Here is an 18,363-nt window from a genome sequence, read left to right on the forward strand (position 1 = left end):
GTTCGATTCCCGGCCAACGCACTCCTATCCCTTTTTGGCCTTGCAAAGCGGCCCTAAGCAAAGACCCAAGTCATCCAGGTCCTTGAAGAAAGCTCCTAAGATATCCTGGCTTAGCGACAACTGTGGAGACTTTCTTCGGCATTCGAAAAGTCTCTGGCCTTATGCTTTAACTCGCTCAGGAGGTCCAGCATTATCCAGGGCCAAGGTTCAGCCATTTTGACTACTGATTCCCAAAGAGAATCAACTCTGTCACACACAACATTGCTAAGTATCTGGCAACAACGCTAACACCCTTAGCTGGCATCATATTGCACCATTTGCTATTCGGTGACGAAGGCATCGAATAGAAAATGACCCGCTTTGGACTGTGTCTTGCAAGGCAAGGAAAGGGGTGCATTTGGGCAAGGAGGCCTACAGGAAACCTACCCACACACACCGCTATCTGCTTTTTGGCTCACACCACCCACTGGAACCCAAGCTGGGGCTTCTTAGGACTCTGCAATATCGGGCTGACGCGGTAACAACAAAAAGAGTCTACAGACCCTCTCAGGTGTGCTTTGAAAGCTTGTGGCTAGCCAGACTGGGTCTTGGCTAAACATCCACAAGGTCACGAAAACAAACTGGGGAGAAGCAGAACATTTGGAGAAATATAGTCACCCCCGTAAGCCACTGGAGTGTCAGAAAAACTCCGGAGGATCTTTAACAACAATTGCATCGCTGTGTACTTCAAGTCCAGCAATACACTGGGACGGAAGCTTGTACATCGGCACTATCTGCACTGCCCATTTTGAACATCGCTCTAGCTAGCCAAGCGATTTGACAACAATTGTCACCTTTAGCCACGCCGATCTAGGCACCAATAGCTATGCAGGCTTCCTGCCACCAACAATGGGATCATCTAACTTGAACAGGGCGGTTCTACAATTTTCACACCTCCCCCTGTTCTTGGACAATCAACATCGACACATTCACATGGTGATTGTCTTAAGGTGTGACTAGAAGTGCTGCAGTTATCTTCCTGAGCCAAAGAAGTGGCTCGATCAACTATGTAAACCTCTTCAACAAACGGCTAGTACATTTGCAAGGGTCTCCAGTGAACGCTTGTTTGTCTGCTCAGTTGCCGGTCACCTGAAGAGAGCCAAAGGACACGCTTTGTTTTAGCCTTCGGGCCCCACTGAGGTAATGGAGAAAACATGAGCGTCCCTGGGTGGGCTCGAACCACCAACCTTTCGGTTAACAGCCGAACGCGCTAACCGATTGCGCCACAGAGACTGCACGCCGAGGGCCGGCGCACCGGCCGAGGGAGACATGAATAATAAAAACAAAGTTCCTTAAAAGGCTTCCCAATTGCACATTTCTAGAGTGCCTTCTAGAGTGCCTTCTAGTTAAAGGGGGAGAGAGGCAGGGTAAAAGAGGGCATCCTTCGAGCCGGAATCGAACCAGCGACCTAAGGATTACTACGTTGACGCTACAGTCCTCCGCTCTACCAGCTGAGCTATCGAGGGGGCCGCCGGTGGGTCGTAGCCCGTGACTCCTTGCATTCAAAGCCAGCGCTTTGCCCTTTGCGTTAGTCCTTCTGCCTTGAGGGATTGGTCTATGCCGCCTCTGCCTGAAAGGTCAAATGCCTTGGCAGCTGTGATGTGGGAAAGCTCGGCTTCACGTTTTGCACAGCGAGAAAACACAATCGAAGCACCTACCGCGTTTTGTTGGGAGCCCAAAAACCACAGCAGCAACGGTGATGTACCTCCCTGACAGCAAGTAAGCGCAGGAGTGTTTGGAAGCGCATTGCGTCTATCAAAACAAATTGGGCCGAAAGTTAGCAAAAAGTGTTTGGCGTCAGTTGGTAGCAAGAGGCCACACGGGAGGCAGCGTCTTAGCCCGGCTAGCTCAGTCGGTAGAGCATGAGACTCTTAATCTCAGGGTCGTGGGTTCGAGCCCCACGTTGGGCGTATGGCATCGCAACGTTTTGGCCCAGTCAGTGGCATTCATGCGCACTGCACGGCCCCACCTTTACCATATCGACTGGCTTCTCTTCCATTCCCTCTACAAACGGGGAAATGTTTCGAGCTTATCTTTCTAGTGGTCAATTCGTATGGCAGCAAGTTGACCTTGCGCTGGGGCGTGGTTCTTATCAGCGCCACGTGTGACATGAATTGGATAGAGATAGTGGCACAGGCCCCGGACAGCCTTGCGTTGGTGGTATAGTGGTGAGCATAGCTGCCTTCCAAGCAGTTGACCCGGGTTCGATTCCCGGCCAACGCACTCCTATCCCTTTTTGGCCTTGCAAAGCGGCCCTAAGCAAAGACCCAAGTCATCCAGGTCCTTGAAGAAAGCTCCTAAGATATCCTGGCTTAGCGACAACTGTGGAGACTTTCTTCGGCATTCGAAAAGTCTCTGGCCTTATGCTTTAACTCGCTCAGGAGGTCCAGCATTATCCAGGGCCAAGGTTCAGCCATTTTGACTACTGATTCCCAAAGAGAATCAACTCTGTCACACACAACATTGCTAAGTATCTGGCAACAACGCTAACACCCTTAGCTGGCATCATATTGCACCATTTGCTATTCGGTGACGAAGGCATCGAATAGCAAATGACCCGCTTTGGACTGTGTCTTGCAAGGCAAGGAAAGGGGTGCATTTGGGCAAGGAGGCCTACAGGAAACCTACCCACACACACCGCTATCTGCTTTTTGGCTCACACCACCCACTGGAACCCAAGCTGGGGCTTCTTAGGACTCTGCAATATCGGGCTGACGCGGTAACAACAAAAAGAGTCTACAGACCCTCTCAGGTGTGCTTTGAAAGCTTGTGGCTAGCCAGACTGGGTCTTGGCTAAACATCCACAAGGTCACGAAAACAAACTGGGGAGAAGCAGAACATTTGGAGAAATATAGTCACCCCCGTAAGCCACTGGAGTGTCAGAAAAACTCCGGAGGATCTTTAACAACAATTGCATCGCTGTGTACTTCAAGTCCAGCAATACACTGGGACGGAAGCTTGTACATCGGCACTATCTGCACTGCCCATTTTGAACATCGCTCTAGCTAGCCAAGCGATTTGACAACAATTGTCACCTTTAGCCACGCCGATCTAGGCACCAATAGCTATGCAGGCTTCCTGCCACCAACAATGGGATCATCTAACTTGAACAGGGCGGTTCTACAATTTTCACACCTCCCCCTGTTCTTGGACAATCAACATCGACACATTCACATGGTGATTGTCTTAAGGTGTGACTAGAAGTGCTGCAGTTATCTTCCTGAGCCAAAGAAGTGGCTCGATCAACTATGTAAACCTCTTCAACAAACGGCTAGTACATTTGCAAGGGTCTCCAGTGAACGCTTGTTTGTCTGCTCAGTTGCCGGTCACCTGAAGAGAGCCAAAGGACACGCTTTGTTTTAGCCTTCGGGCCCCACTGAGGTAATGGAGAAAACATGAGCGTCCCTGGGTGGGCTCGAACCACCAACCTTTCGGTTAACAGCCGAACGCGCTAACCGATTGCGCCACAGAGACTGCACGCCGAGGGCCGGCGCACCGGCCGAGGGAGACATGAATAATAAAAACAAAGTTCCTTAAAAGGCTTCCCAATTGCACATTTCTAGAGTGCCTTCTAGAGTGCCTTCTAGTTAAAGGGGGAGAGAGGCAGGGTAAAAGAGGGCATCCTTCGAGCCGGAATCGAACCAGCGACCTAAGGATTACTACGTTGACGCTACAGTCCTCCGCTCTACCAGCTGAGCTATCGAAGGGGCCGCCGGTGGGTCGTAGCCCGTGACTCCTTGCATTCAAAGCCAGCGCTTTGCCCTTTGCGTTAGTCCTTCTGCCTTGAGGGATTGGTCTATGCCGCCTCTGCCTGAAAGGTCAAATGCCTTGGCAGCTGTGATGTGGGAAAGCTCGGCTTCACGTTTTGCACAGCGAGAAAACACAATCGAAGCACCTACCGCGTTTTGTTGGGAGCCCAAAAACCACAGCAGCAACGGTGATGTACCTCCCTGACAGCAAGTAAGCGCAGGAGTGTTTGGAAGCGCATTGCGTCTATCAAAACAAATTGGGCCGAAAGTTAGCAAAAAGTGTTTGGCGTCAGTTGGTAGCAAGAGGCCACACGGGAGGCAGCGTCTTAGCCCGGCTAGCTCAGTCGGTAGAGCATGAGACTCTTAATCTCAGGGTCGTGGGTTCGAGCCCCACGTTGGGCGTATGGCATCGCAACGTTTTGGCCCAGTCAGTGGCATTCATGCGCACTGCACGGCCCCACCTTTACCATATCGACTGGCTTCTCTTCCATTCCCTCTACAAACGGGGAAATGTTTCGAGCTTATCTTTCTAGTGGTCAATTCGTATGGCAGCAAGTTGACCTTGCGCTGGGGCGTGGTTCTTATCAGCGCCACGTGTGACACGAATTGGATAGAGATAGTGGCACAGGCCCCGGACAGCCTTGCGTTGGTGGTATAGTGGTGAGCATAGCTGCCTTCCAAGCAGTTGACCCGGGTTCGATTCCCGGCCAACGCACTCCTATCCCTTTTTGGCCTTGCAAAGCGGCCCTAAGCAAAGACCCAAGTCATCCAGGTCCTTGAAGAAAGCTCCTAAGATATCCTGGCTTAGCGACAACTGTGGAGACTTTCTTCGGCATTCGAAAAGTCTCTGGCCTTATGCTTTAACTCGCTCAGGAGGTCCAGCATTATCCAGGGCCAAGGTTCAGCCATTTTGACTACTGATTCCCAAAGAGAATCAACTCTGTCACACACAACATTGCTAAGTATCTGGCAACAACGCTAACACCCTTAGCTGGCATCATATTGCACCATTTGCTATTCGGTGACGAAGGCATCGAATAGCAAATGACCCGCTTTGGACTGTGTCTTTCAAGGCAAGGAAAGGGGTGCATTTGGGCAAGGAGGCCTACAGGAAACCTACCCACACACACCGCTATCTGCTTTTTGGCTCACACCACCCACTGGAACCCAAGCTGGGGCTTCTTAGGACTCTGCAATATCGGGCTGACGCGGTAACAACAAAAAGAGTCTACAGACCCTCTCAGGTGTGCTTTGAAAGCTTGTGGCTAGCCAGACTGGGTCTTGGCTAAACATCCACAAGGTCACGAAAACAAACTGGGGAGAAGCAGAACATTTGGAGAAATATAGTCACCCCCGTAAGCCACTGGAGTGTCAGAAAAACTCCGGAGGATCTTTAACAACAATTGCATCGCTGTGTACTTCAAGTCCAGCAATACACTGGGACGGAAGCTTGTACATCGGCACTATCTGCACTGCCCATTTTGAACATCGCTCTAGCTAGCCAAGCGATTTGACAACAATTGTCACCTTTAGCCACGCCGATCTAGGCACCAATAGCTATGCAGGCTTCCTGCCACCAACAATGGGATCATCTAACTTGAACAGGGCGGTTCTACAATTTTCACACCTCCCCCTGTTCTTGGACAATCAACATCGACACATTCACATGGTGATTGTCTTAAGGTGTGACTAGAAGTGCTGCAGTTATCTTCCTGAGCCAAAGAAGTGGCTCGATCAACTATGTAAACCTCTTCAACAAACGGCTAGTACATTTGCAAGGGTCTCCAGTGAACGCTTGTTTGTCTGCTCAGTTGCCGGTCACCTGAAGAGAGCCAAAGGACACGCTTTGTTTTAGCCTTCGGGCCCCACTGAGGTAATGGAGAAAACATGAGCGTCCCTGGGTGGGCTCGAACCACCAACCTTTCGGTTAACAGCCGAACGCGCTAACCGATTGCGCCACAGAGACTGCACGCCGAGGGCCGGCGCACCGGCCGAGGGAGACATGAATAATAAAAACAAAGTTCCTTAAAAGGCTTCCCAATTGCACATTTCTAGAGTGCCTTCTAGAGTGCCTTCTAGGTAAAGGGGGAGAGAGGCAGGGTAAAAGAGGGCATCCTTCGAGCCGGAATCGAACCAGCGACCTAAGGATTACTACGTTGACGCTACAGTCCTCCGCCCTACCAGCTGAGCTATCGAAGGGGCCGCCGGTGGGTCGTAGCCCGTGACTCCTTGCATTCAAAGCCAGCGCTTTGCCCTTTGCGTTAGTCCTTCTGCCTTGAGGGATTGGTCTATGCCGCCTCTGCCTGAAAGGTCAAATGCCTTGGCAGCTGTGATGTGGGAAAGCTCGGCTTCACGTTTTGCACAGCGAGAAAACACAATCGAAGCACCTACCGCGTTTTGTTGGGAGCCCAAAAACCACAGCAGCAACGGTGATGTACCTCCCTGACAGCAAGTAAGCGCAGGAGTGTTTGGAAGCGCATTGCGTCTATCAAAACAAATTGGGCCGAAAGTTAGCAAAAAGTGTTTGGCGTCAGTTGGTAGCAAGAGGCCACACGGGAGGCAGCGTCTTAGCCCGGCTAGCTCAGTCGGTAGAGCATGAGACTCTTAATCTCAGGGTCGTGGGTTCGAGCCCCACGTTGGGCGTATGGCATCGCAACGTTTTGGCCCAGTCAGTGGCATTCATGCGCACTGCACGGCCCCACCTTTACCATATCGACTGGCTTCTCTTCCATTCCCTCTACAAACGGGGAAATGTTTCGAGCTTATCTTTCTAGTGGTCAATTCGTATGGCAGCAAGTTGACCTTGCGCTGGGGCGTGGTTCTTATCAGCGCCACGTGTGACACGAATTGGATAGAGATAGTGGCACAGGCCCCAGACAGCCTTGCGTTGGTGGTATAGTGGTGAGCATAGCTGCCTTCCAAGCAGTTGACCCGGGTTCGATTCCCGGCCAACGCACTCCTATCCCTTTTTGGCCTTGCAAAGCGGCCCTAAGCAAAGACCCAAGTCATCCAGGTCCTTGAAGAAAGCTCCTAAGATATCCTGGCTTAGCGACAACTGTGGAGACTTTCTTCGGCATTCGAAAAGTCTCTGGCCTTATGCTTTAACTCGCTCAGGAGGTCCAGCATTATCCAGGGCCAAGGTTCAGCCATTTTGACTACTGATTCCCAAAGAGAATCAACTCTGTCACACACAACATTGCTAAGTATCTGGCAACAACGCTAACACCCTTAGCTGGCATCATATTGCACCATTTGCTATTCGGTGACGAAGGCATCGAATAGCAAATGACCCGCTTTGGACTGTGTCTTGCAAGGCAAGGAAAGGGGTGCATTTGGGCAAGGAGGCCTACAGGAAACCTACCCACACACACCGCTATCTGCTTTTTGGCTCACACCACCCACTGGAACCCAAGCTGGGGCTTCTTAGGACTCTGCAATATCGGGCTGACGCGGTAACAACAAAAAGAGTCTACAGACCCTCTCAGGTGTGCTTTGAAAGCTTGTGGCTAGCCAGACTGGGTCTTGGCTAAACATCCACAAGGTCACGAAAACAAACTGGGGAGAAGCAGAACATTTGGAGAAATATAGTCACCCCCGTAAGCCACTGGAGTGTCAGAAAAACTCCGGAGGATCTTTAACAACAATTGCATCGCTGTGTACTTCAAGTCCAGCAATACACTGGGACGGAAGCTTGTACATCGGCACTATCTGCACTGCCCATTTTGAACATCGCTCTAGCTAGCCAAGCGATTTGACAACAATTGTCACCTTTAGCCACGCCGATCTAGGCACCAATAGCTATGCAGGCTTCCTGCCACCAACAATGGGATCATCTAACTTGAACAGGGCGGTTCTACAATTTTCACACCTCCCCCTGTTCTTGGACAATCAACATCGACACATTCACATGGTGATTGTCTTAAGGTGTGACTAGAAGTGCTGCAGTTATCTTCCTGAGCCAAAGAAGTGGCTCGATCAACTATGTAAACCTCTTCAACAAACGGCTAGTACATTTGCAAGGGTCTCCAGTGAACGCTTGTTTGTCTGCTCAGTTGCCGGTCACCTGAAGAGAGCCAAAGGACACGCTTTGTTTTAGCCTTCGGGCCCCACTGAGGTAATGGAGAAAACATGAGCGTCCCTGGGTGGGCTCGAACCACCAACCTTTCGGTTAACAGCCGAACGCGCTAACCGATTGCGCCACAGAGACTGCACGCCGAGGGCCGGCGCACCGGCCGAGGGAGACATGAATAATAAAAACAAAGTTCCTTAAAAGGCTTCCCAATTGCACATTTCTAGAGTGCCTTCTAGAGTGCCTTCTAGTTAAAGGGGGAGAGAGGCAGGGTAAAAGAGGGCATCCTTCGAGCCGGAATCGAACCAGCGACCTAAGGATTACTACGTTGACGCTACAGTCCTCCGCTCTACCAGCTGAGCTATCGAAGGGGCCGCCGGTGGGTCGTAGCCCGTGACTCCTTGCATTCAAAGCCAGCGCTTTGCCCTTTGCGTTAGTCCTTCTGCCTTGAGGGATTGGTCTATGCCGCCTCTGCCTGAAAGGTCAAATGCCTTGGCAGCTGTGATGTGGGAAAGCTCGGCTTCACGTTTTGCACAGCGAGAAAACACAATCGAAGCACCTACCGCGTTTTGTTGGGAGCCCAAAAACCACAGCAGCAACGGTGATGTACCTCCCTGACAGCAAGTAAGCGCAGGAGTGTTTGGAAGCGCATTGCGTCTATCAAAACAAATTGGGCCGAAAGTTAGCAAAAAGTGTTTGGCGTCAGTTGGTAGCAAGAGGCCACACGGGAGGCAGCGTCTTAGCCCGGCTAGCTCAGTCGGTAGAGCATGAGACTCTTAATCTCAGGGTCGTGGGTTCGAGCCCCACGTTGGGCGTATGGCATCGCAACGTTTTGGCCCAGTCAGTGGCATTCATGTGCACTGCACGGCCCCACCTTTACCATATCGACTGGCTTCTCTTCCATTCCCTCTACAAACGGGGAAATGTTTCGAGCTTATCTTTCTAGTGGTCAATTCGTATGGCAGCAAGTTGACCTTGCGCTGGGGCGTGGTTCTTATCAGCGCCACGTGTGACACGAATTGGATAGAGATAGTGGCACAGGCCCCGGACAGCCTTGCGTTGGTGGTATAGTGGTGAGCATAGCTGCCTTCCAAGCAGTTGACCCGGGTTCGATTCCCGGCCAACGCACTCCTATCCCTTTTTGGCCTTGCAAAGCGGCCCTAAGCAAAGACCCAAGTCATCCAGGTCCTTGAAGAAAGCTCCTAAGATATCCTGGCTTAGCGACAACTGTGGAGACTTTCTTCGGCATTCGAAAAGTCTCTGGCCTTATGCTTTAACTCGCTCAGGAGGTCCAGCATTATCCAGGGCCAAGGTTCAGCCATTTTGACTACTGATTCCCAAAGAGAATCAACTCTGTCACACACAACATTGCTAAGTATCTGGCAACAACGCTAACACCCTTAGCTGGCATCATATTGCACCATTTGCTATTCGGTGACGAAGGCATCGAATAGCAAATGACCCGCTTTGGACTGTGTCTTGCAAGGCAAGGAAAGGGGTGCATTTGGGCAAGGAGGCCTACAGGAAACCTACCCACACACACCGCTATCTGCTTTTTGGCTCACACCACCCACTGGAACCCAAGCTGGGGCTTCTTAGGACTCTGCAATATCGGGCTGACGCGGTAACAACAAAAAGAGTCTACAGACCCTCTCAGGTGTGCTTTGAAAGCTTGTGGCTAGCCAGACTGGGTCTTGGCTAAACATCCACAAGGTCACGAAAACAAACTGGGGAGAAGCAGAACATTTGGAGAAATATAGTCACCCCCGTAAGCCACTGGAGTGTCAGAAAAACTCCGGAGGATCTTTAACAACAATTGCATCGCTGTGTACTTCAAGTCCAGCAATACACTGGGACGGAAGCTTGTACATCGGCACTATCTGCACTGCCCATTTTGAACATCGCTCTAGCTAGCCAAGCGATTTGACAACAATTGTCACCTTTAGCCACGCCGATCTAGGCACCAATAGCTATGCAGGCTTCCTGCCACCAACAATGGGATCATCTAACTTGAACAGGGCGGTTCTACAATTTTCACACCTCCCCCTGTTCTTGGACAATCAACATCGACACATTCACATGGTGATTGTCTTAAGGTGTGACTAGAAGTGCTGCAGTTATCTTCCTGAGCCAAAGAAGTGGCTCGATCAACTATGTAAACCTCTTCAACAAACGGCTAGTACATTTGCAAGGGTCTCCAGTGAACGCTTGTTTGTCTGCTCAGTTGCCGGTCACCTGAAGAGAGCCAAAGGACACGCTTTGTTTTAGCCTTCGGGCCCCACTGAGGTAATGGAGAAAACATGAGCGTCCCTGGGTGGGCTCGAACCACCAACCTTTCGGTTAACAGCCGAACGCGCTAACCGATTGCGCCACAGAGACTGCACGCCGAGGGCTGGCGCACCGGCCGAGGGAGACATGAATAATAAAAACAAAGTTCCTTAAAAGGCTTCCCAATTGCACATTTCTAGAGTGCCTTCTAGAGTGCCTTCTAGTTAAAGGGGGAGAGAGGCAGGGTAAAAGAGGGCATCCTTCGAGCCGGAATCGAACCAGCGACCTAAGGATTACTACGTTGACGCTACAGTCCTCCGCTCTACCAGCTGAGCTATCGAAGGGGCCGCCGGTGGGTCGTAGCCCGTGACTCCTTGCATTCAAAGCCAGCGCTTTGCCCTTTGCGTTAGTCCTTCTGCCTTGAGGGATTGGTCTATGCCGCCTCTGCCTGAAAGGTCAAATGCCTTGGCAGCTGTGATGTGGGAAAGCTCGGCTTCACGTTTTGCACAGCGAGAAAACACAATCGAAGCACCTACCACGTTTTGTTGGGAGCCCAAAAACCACAGCAGCAACGGTGATGTACCTCCCTGACAGCAAGTAAGCGCAGGAGTGTTTGGAAGCGCATTGCGTCTATCAAAACAAATTGGGCCGAAAGTTAGCAAAAAGTGTTTGGCGTCAGTTGGTAGCAAGAGGCCACACGGGAGGCAGCGTCTTAGCCCGGCTAGCTCAGTCGGTAGAGCATGAGACTCTTAATCTCAGGGTCGTGGGTTCGAGCCCCACGTTGGGCGTATGGCATCGCAACGTTTTGGCCCAGTCAGTGGCATTCATGCGCACTGCACGGCCCCACCTTTACCATATCGACTGGCTTCTCTTCCATTCCCTCTACAAACGGGGAAATGTTTCGAGCTTATCTTTCTAGTGGTCAATTCGTATGGCAGCAAGTTGACCTTGCGCTGGGGCGTGGTTCTTATCAGCGCCACGTGTGACACGAATTGGATAGAGATAGTGGCACAGGCCCCGGACAGCCTTGCGTTGGTGGTATAGTGGTGAGCATAGCTGCCTTCCAAGCAGTTGACCCGGGTTCGATTCCCGGCCAACGCACTCCTATCCCTTTTTGGCCTTGCAAAGCGGCCCTAAGCAAAGACCCAAGTCATCCAGGTCCTTGAAGAAAGCTCCTAAGATATCCTGGCTTAGCGACAACTGTGGAGACTTTCTTCGGCATTCGAAAAGTCTCTGGCCTTATGCTTTAACTCGCTCAGGAGGTCCAGCATTATCCAGGGCCAAGGTTCAGCCATTTTGACTACTGATTCCCAAAGAGAATCAACTCTGTCACACACAACATTGCTAAGTATCTGGCAACAACGCTAACACCCTTAGCTGGCATCATATTGCACCATTTGCTATTCGGTGACGAAGGCATCGAATAGCAAATGACCCGCTTTGGACTGTGTCTTGCAAGGCAAGGAAAGGGGTGCATTTGGGCAAGGAGGCCTACAGGAAACCTACCCACACACACCGCTATCTGCTTTTTGGCTCACACCACCCACTGGAACCCAAGCTGGGGCTTCTTAGGACTCTGCAATATCGGGCTGACGCGGTAACAACAAAAAGAGTCTACAGACCCTCTCAGGTGTGCTTTGAAAGCTTGTGGCTAGCCAGACTGGGTCTTGGCTAAACATCCACAAGGTCACGAAAACAAACTGGGGAGAAGCAGAACATTTGGAGAAATATAGTCACCCCCGTAAGCCACTGGAGTGTCAGAAAAACTCCGGAGGATCTTTAACAACAATTGCATCGCTGTGTACTTCAAGTCCAGCAATACACTGGGACGGAAGCTTGTACATCGGCACTATCTGCACTGCCCATTTTGAACATCGCTCTAGCTAGCCAAGCGATTTGACAACAATTGTCACCTTTAGCCACGCCGATCTAGGCACCAATAGCTATGCAGGCTTCCTGCCACCAACAATGGGATCATCTAACTTGAACAGGGCGGTTCTACAATTTTCACACCTCCCCCTGTTCTTGGACAATCAACATCGACACATTCACATGGTGATTGTCTTAAGGTGTGACTAGAAGTGCTGCAGTTATCTTCCTGAGCCAAAGAAGTGGCTCGATCAACTATGTAAACCTCTTCAACAAACGGCTAGTACATTTGCAAGGGTCTCCAGTGAACGCTTGTTTGTCTGCTCAGTTGCCGGTCACCTGAAGAGAGCCAAAGGACACGCTTTGTTTTAGCCTTCGGGCCCCACTGAGGTAATGGAGAAAACATGAGCGTCCCTGGGTGGGCTCGAACCACCAACCTTTCGGTTAACAGCCGAACGCGCTAACCGATTGCGCCACAGAGACTGCACGCCAAGGGCCGGCGCACCGGCCGAGGGAGACATGAATAATAAAAACAAAGTTCCTTAAAAGGCTTCCCAATTGCACATTTCTAGAGTGCCTTCTAGAGTGCCTTCTAGTTAAAGGGGGAGAGAGGCAGGGTAAAAGAGGGCATCCTTCGAGCCGGAATCGAACCAGCGACCTAAGGATTACTACGTTGACGCTACAGTCCTCCGCTCTACCAGCTGAGCTATCGAAGGGGCCGCCGGTGGGTCGTAGCCCGTGACTCCTTGCATTCAAAGCCAGCGCTTTGCCCTTTGCGTTAGTCCTTCTGCCTTGAGGGATTGGTCTATGCCGCCTCTGCCTGAAAGGTCAAATGCCTTGGCAGCTGTGATGTGGGAAAGCTCGGCTTCACGTTTTGCACAGCGAGAAAACACAATCGAAGCACCTACCGTGTTTTGTTGGGAGCCCAAAAACCACAGCAGCAACGGTGATGTACCTCCCTGACAGCAAGTAAGCGCAGGAGTGTTTGGAAGCGCATTGCGTCTATCAAAACAAATTGGGCCGAAAGTTAGCAAAAAGTGTTTGGCGTCAGTTGGTAGCAAGAGGCCACACGGGAGGCAGCGTCTTAGCCCGGCTAGCTCAGTCGGTAGAGCATGAGACTCTTAATCTCAGGGTCGTGGGTTCGAGCCCCACGTTGGGCGTATGGCATCGCAACGTTTTGGCCCAGTCAGTGGCATTCATGCGCACTGCACGGCCCCACCTTTACCATATCGACTGGCTTCTCTTCCATTCCCTCTACAAACGGGGAAATGTTTCGAGCTTATCTTTCTAGTGGTCAATTCGTATGGCAGCAAGTTGACCTTGCGCTGGGGCGTGGTTCTTATCAGCGCCACGTGTGACACGAATTGGATAGAGATAGTGGCACAGGCCCCGGACAGCCTTGCGTTGGTGGTATAGTGGTGAGCATAGCTGCCTTCCAAGCAGTTGACCCGGGTTCGATTCCCGGCCAACGCACTCCTATCCCTTTTTTGGCCTTGCAAAGCGGCCCTAAGCAAAGACCCAAGTCATCCAGGTCCTTGAAGAAAGCTCCTAAGATATCCTGGCTTAGCGACAACTGTGGAGACTTTCTTCGGCATTCGAAAAGTCTCTGGCCTTATGCTTTAACTCGCTCAGGAGGTCCAGCATTATCCAGGGCCAAGGTTCAGCCATTTTGACTACTGATTCCCAAAGAGAATCAACTCTGTCACACACAACATTGCTAAGTATCTGGCAACAACGCTAACACCCTTAGCTGGCATCATATTGCACCATTTGCTATTCGGTGACGAAGGCATCGAATAGCAAATGACCCGCTTTGGACTGTGTCTTGCAAGGCAAGGAAAGGGGTGCATTTGGGCAAGGAGGCCTACAGGAAACCTACCCACACACACCGCTATCTGCTTTTTGGCTCACACCACCCACTGGAACCCAAGCTGGGGCTTCTTAGGACTCTGCAATATCGGGCTGACGCGGTAACAACAAAAAGAGTCTACAGACCCTCTCAGGTGTGCTTTGAAAGCTTGTGGCTAGCCAGACTGGGTCTTGGCTAAACATCCACAAGGTCACGAAAACAAACTGGGGAGAAGCAGAACATTTGGAGAAATATAGTCACCCCCGTAAGCCACTGGAGTGTCAGAAAAACTCCGGAGGATCTTTAACAACAATTGCATCGCTGTGTACTTCAAGTCCAGCAATACACTGGGACGGAAGCTTGTACATCGGCACTATCTGCACTGCCCATTTTGAACATCGCTCTAGCTAGCCAAGCGATTTGACAACAATTGTCACCTTTAGCCACGCCGATCTAGGCACCAATAGCTATGCAGGCTTCCTGCCACCAACAATGGGATCATCTAACTTGAACAGGGCGGTTCTACAATTTTCACACCTCCCCCTGTTCTTGGACAATCAACATCGACACATTCACATGGTGATTGTCTTAAGGTGTGACTAGAAGTGCTGCAGTTATCTTCCTGAGCCAAAGAAGTGGCTCGATCAACTATGTAAACCTCTTCAACAAACGGCTAGTACATTTGCAAGGGTCTCCAGTGAACGCTTGTTTGTCTGCTCAGTTGCCGGTCACCTGAAGAGAGCCAAAGGACACGCTTTGTTTTAGCCTTCGGGCCCCACTGAGGTAATGGAGAAAACATGAGCGTCCCTGGGTGGGCTCGAACCACCAACCTTTCGGTTAACAGCCGAACGCGCTAACCGATTGTGCCACAGAGACTGCACGCCGAGGGCCGGCGCACCGGCCGAGGGAGACATGAATAATAAAAACAAAGTTCCTTAAAAGGCTTCCCAATTGCACATTTCTAGAGTGCCTTCTAGAGTGCCTTCTAGTTAAAGGGGGAGAGAGGCAGGGTAAAAGAGGGCATCCTTCGAGCCGGAATCGAACCAGCGACCTAAGGATTACTACGTTGACGCTACAGTCCTCCGCTCTACCAGCTGAGCTATCGAAGGGGCCGCCGGTGGGTCGTAGCCCGTGACTCCTTGCATTCAAAGCCAGCGCTTTGCCCTTTGCGTTAGTCCTTCTGCCTTGAGGGATTGGTCTATGCCGCCTCTGCCTGAAAGGTCAAATGCCTTGGCAGCTGTGATGTGGGAAAGCTCGGCTTCACGTTTTGCACAGCGAGAAAACACAATCGAAGCACCTACCGCGTTTTGTTGGGAGCCCAAAAACCACAGCAGCAACGGTGATGTACCTCCCTGACAGCAAGTAAGCGCAGGAGTGTTTGGAAGCGCATTGCGTCTATCAAAACAAATTGGGCCGAAAGTTAGCAAAAAGTGTTTGGCGTCAGTTGGTAGCAAGAGGCCACACGGGAGGCAGCGTCTTAGCCCGGCTAGCTCAGTCGGTAGAGCATGAGACTCTTAATCTCAGGGTCGTGGGTTCGAGCCCCACGTTGGGCGTATGGCATCGCAACGTTTTGGCCCAGTCAGTGGCATTCATGCGCACTGCACGGCCCCACCTTTACCATATCGACTGGCTTCTCTTCCATTCCCTCTACAAACGGGGAAATGTTTCGAGCTTATCTTTCTAGTGGTCAATTCGTATGGCAGCAAGTTGACCTTGCGCTGGGGCGTGGTTCTTATCAGCGCCACGTGTGACACGAATTGGATAGAGATAGTGGCACAGGCCCCGGACAGCCTTGCGTTGGTGGTATAGTGGTGAGCATAGCTGCCTTCCAAGCAGTTGACCCGGGTTTGATTCCCGGCCAACGCACTCCTATCCCTTTTTGGCCTTGCAAAGCGGCCCTAAGCAAAGACCCAAGTCATCCAGGTCCTTGAAGAAAGCTCCTAAGATATCCTGGCTTAGCGACAACTGTGGAGACTTTCTTCGGCATTCGAAAAGTCTCTGGCCTTATGCTTTAACTCGCTCAGGAGGTCCAGCATTATCCAGGGCCAAGGTTCAGCCATTTTGACTACTGATTCCCAAAGAGAATCAACTCTGTCACACACAACATTGCTAAGTATCTGGCAACAACGCTAACACCCTTAGCTGGCATCATATTGCACCATTTGCTATTCGGTGACGAAGGCATCGAATAGCAAATGACCCGCTTTGGACTGTGTCTTGCAAGGCAAGGAAAGGGGTGCATTTGGGCAAGGAGGCCTACAGGAAACCTACCCACACACACCGCTATCTGCTTTTTGGCTCACACCACCCACTGGAACCCAAGCTGGGGCTTCTTAGGACTCTGCAATATCGGGCTGACGCGGTAACAACAAAAAGAGTCTACAGACCCTCTCAGGTGTGCTTTGAAAGCTTGTGGCTAGCCAGACTGGGTCTTGGCTAAACATCCACAAGGTCACGAAAACAAACTGGGGAGAAGCAGAACATTTGGAGAAATATAGTCACCCCCGTAAGCCACTGGAGTGTCAGAAAAACTCCGGAGGATCTTTAACAACAATTGCATCGCTGTGTACTTCAAGTCCAGCAATACACTGGGACGGAAGCTTGTACATCGGCACTATCTGCACTGCCCATTTTGAACATCGCTCTAGCTAGCCAAGCGATTTGACAACAATTGTCACCTTTAGCCACGCCGATCTAGGCACCAATAGCTATGCAGGCTTCCTGCCACCAACAATGGGATCATCTAACTTGAACAGGGCGGTTCTACAATTTTCACACCTCCCCCTGTTCTTGGACAATCAACATCGACACATTCACATGGTGATTGTCTTAAGGTGTGACTAGAAGTGCTGCAGTTATCTTCCTGAGCCAAAGAAGTGGCTCGATCAACTATGTAAACCTCTTCAACAAACGGCTAGTACATTTGCAAGGGTCTCCAGTGAACGCTTGTTTGTCTGCTCAGTTGCCGGTCACCTGAAGAGAGCCAAAGGACACGCTTTGTTTTAGCCTTCGGGCCCCACTGAGGTAATGGAGAAAACATGAGCGTCCCTGGGTGGGCTCGAACCACCAACCTTTCGGTTAACAGCCGAACGCACTAACCGATTGCGCCACAGAGACTGCACGCCGAGGGCCGGCGCACCGGCCGAGGGAGACATGAATAATAAAAACAAAGTTCCTTAAAAGGCTTCCCAATTGCACATTTCTAGAGTGCCTTCTAGAGTGCCTTCTAGTTAAAGGGGGAGAGAGGCAGGGTAAAAGAGGGCATCCTTCGAGCCGGAATCGAACCAGCGACCTAAGGATTACTACGTTGACGCTACAGTCCTCCGCTCTACCAGCTGAGCTATCGAAGGGGCCGCCGGTGGGTCGTAGCCCGTGACTCCTTGCATTCAAAGCCAGCGCTTTGCCCTTTGCGTTAGTCCTTCTGCCTTGAGGGATTGGTCTATGCCGCCTCTGCCTGAAAGGTCAAATGCCTTGGCAGCTGTGATGTGGGAAAGCTCGGCTTCACGTTTTGCACAGCGAGAAAACACAATCGAAGCACCTACCACGTTTTGTTGGGAGCCCAAAAACCACAGCAGCAACGGTGATGTACCTCCCTGACAGCAAGTAAGCGCAGGAGTGTTTGGAAGCGCATTGCGTCTATCAAAACAAATTGGGCCGAAAGTTAGCAAAAAGTGTTTGGCGTCAGTTGGTAGCAAGAGGCCACACGGGAGGCAGCGTCTTAGCCCGGCTAGCTCAGTCGGTAGAGCATGAGACTCTTAATCTCAGGGTCGTGGGTTCGAGCCCCACGTTGGGCGTATGGCATCGCAACGTTTTGGCCCAGTCAGTGGCATTCATGCGCACTGCACGGCCCCACCTTTACCATATCGACTGGCTTCTCTTCCATTCCCTCTACAAACGGGGAAATGTTTCGAGCTTATCTTTCTAGTGGTCAATTCGTATGGCAGCAAGTTGACCTTGCGCTGGGGCGTGGTTCTTATCAGCGCCACGTGTGACACGAATTGGATAGAGATAGTGGCACAGGCCCCGGACAGCCTTGCGTTGGTGGTATAGTGGTGAGCATAGCTGCCTTCCAAGCAGTTGACCCGGGTTCGATTCCCGGCCAACGCACTCCTATCCCTTTTTGGCCTTGCAAAGCGGCCCTAAGCAAAGACCCAAGTCATCCAGGTCCTTGAAGAAAGCTCCTAAGATATCCTGGCTTAGCGACAACTGTGGAGACTTTCTTCGGCATTCGAAAAGTCTCTGGCCTTATGCTTTAACTCGCTCAGGAGGTCCAGCATTATCCAGGGCCAAGGTTCAGCCATTTTGACTACTGATTCCCAAAGAGAATCAACTCTGTCACACACAACATTGCTAAGTATCTGGCAACAACGCTAACACCCTTAGCTGGCATCATATTGCACCATTTGCTATTCGGTGACGAAGGCATCGAATAGCAAATGACCCGCTTTGGACTGTGTCTTGCAAGGCAAGGAAAGGGGTGCATTTGGGCAAGGAGGCCTACAGGAAACCTACCCACACAC

At 51.2% G+C, this 18,363-nt stretch overlaps 12 non-coding genes across 12 annotated transcripts; all 12 read right to left on the reverse strand.

The window, feature by feature from the left end:
• Positions 1–1,198: 1,198 nt before the first annotated feature.
• TRNAN-GUU (transfer RNA asparagine (anticodon GUU)) lies at positions 1,199–1,272 on the reverse strand. The gene has a single exon. It is a non-coding gene; the product is annotated as a tRNA-Asn (tRNA).
• A 2,167-nt stretch (positions 1,273–3,439) lies between these two features.
• Positions 3,440–3,513, reverse strand: TRNAN-GUU (transfer RNA asparagine (anticodon GUU)). The gene has a single exon. It is a non-coding gene; the product is annotated as a tRNA-Asn (tRNA).
• A 147-nt stretch (positions 3,514–3,660) lies between these two features.
• Positions 3,661–3,746, reverse strand: TRNAY-GUA (transfer RNA tyrosine (anticodon GUA)). The gene is given in 2 exon segments: positions 3,661–3,696; positions 3,710–3,746. It is a non-coding gene; the product is annotated as a tRNA-Tyr (tRNA).
• A 1,934-nt stretch (positions 3,747–5,680) lies between these two features.
• TRNAN-GUU (transfer RNA asparagine (anticodon GUU)) lies at positions 5,681–5,754 on the reverse strand. Its single transcript has one exon. It is a non-coding gene; the product is annotated as a tRNA-Asn (tRNA).
• A 2,167-nt stretch (positions 5,755–7,921) lies between these two features.
• TRNAN-GUU (transfer RNA asparagine (anticodon GUU)) lies at positions 7,922–7,995 on the reverse strand. The gene has a single exon. It is a non-coding gene; the product is annotated as a tRNA-Asn (tRNA).
• A 147-nt stretch (positions 7,996–8,142) lies between these two features.
• On the reverse strand, positions 8,143–8,228 carry TRNAY-GUA (transfer RNA tyrosine (anticodon GUA)). The gene is given in 2 exon segments: positions 8,143–8,178; positions 8,192–8,228. It is a non-coding gene; the product is annotated as a tRNA-Tyr (tRNA).
• A 1,934-nt stretch (positions 8,229–10,162) lies between these two features.
• On the reverse strand, positions 10,163–10,236 carry TRNAN-GUU (transfer RNA asparagine (anticodon GUU)). Its single transcript has one exon. It is a non-coding gene; the product is annotated as a tRNA-Asn (tRNA).
• Positions 10,237–10,383: 147 nt separating this feature from the next.
• TRNAY-GUA (transfer RNA tyrosine (anticodon GUA)) lies at positions 10,384–10,469 on the reverse strand. Its single transcript is given in 2 exon segments — positions 10,384–10,419; positions 10,433–10,469. It is a non-coding gene; the product is annotated as a tRNA-Tyr (tRNA).
• Positions 10,470–12,403: 1,934 nt separating this feature from the next.
• TRNAN-GUU (transfer RNA asparagine (anticodon GUU)) lies at positions 12,404–12,477 on the reverse strand. Its single transcript has one exon. It is a non-coding gene; the product is annotated as a tRNA-Asn (tRNA).
• A 147-nt stretch (positions 12,478–12,624) lies between these two features.
• Positions 12,625–12,710, reverse strand: TRNAY-GUA (transfer RNA tyrosine (anticodon GUA)). The gene is given in 2 exon segments: positions 12,625–12,660; positions 12,674–12,710. It is a non-coding gene; the product is annotated as a tRNA-Tyr (tRNA).
• Positions 12,711–14,866: 2,156 nt separating this feature from the next.
• Positions 14,867–14,952, reverse strand: TRNAY-GUA (transfer RNA tyrosine (anticodon GUA)). The gene is given in 2 exon segments: positions 14,867–14,902; positions 14,916–14,952. It is a non-coding gene; the product is annotated as a tRNA-Tyr (tRNA).
• A 2,155-nt stretch (positions 14,953–17,107) lies between these two features.
• On the reverse strand, positions 17,108–17,193 carry TRNAY-GUA (transfer RNA tyrosine (anticodon GUA)). The gene is given in 2 exon segments: positions 17,108–17,143; positions 17,157–17,193. It is a non-coding gene; the product is annotated as a tRNA-Tyr (tRNA).
• Between the last annotated feature and the right edge of the window lie 1,170 nt (positions 17,194–18,363).

The sequence above is a fragment of the Aquarana catesbeiana genome, unplaced genomic scaffold (genome assembly GCF_042186555.1).
Source record: "Aquarana catesbeiana isolate 2022-GZ unplaced genomic scaffold, ASM4218655v1 unanchor86, whole genome shotgun sequence".
In the NCBI taxonomy this organism is placed as follows: domain Eukaryota; kingdom Metazoa; phylum Chordata; class Amphibia; order Anura; family Ranidae; genus Aquarana; species Aquarana catesbeiana.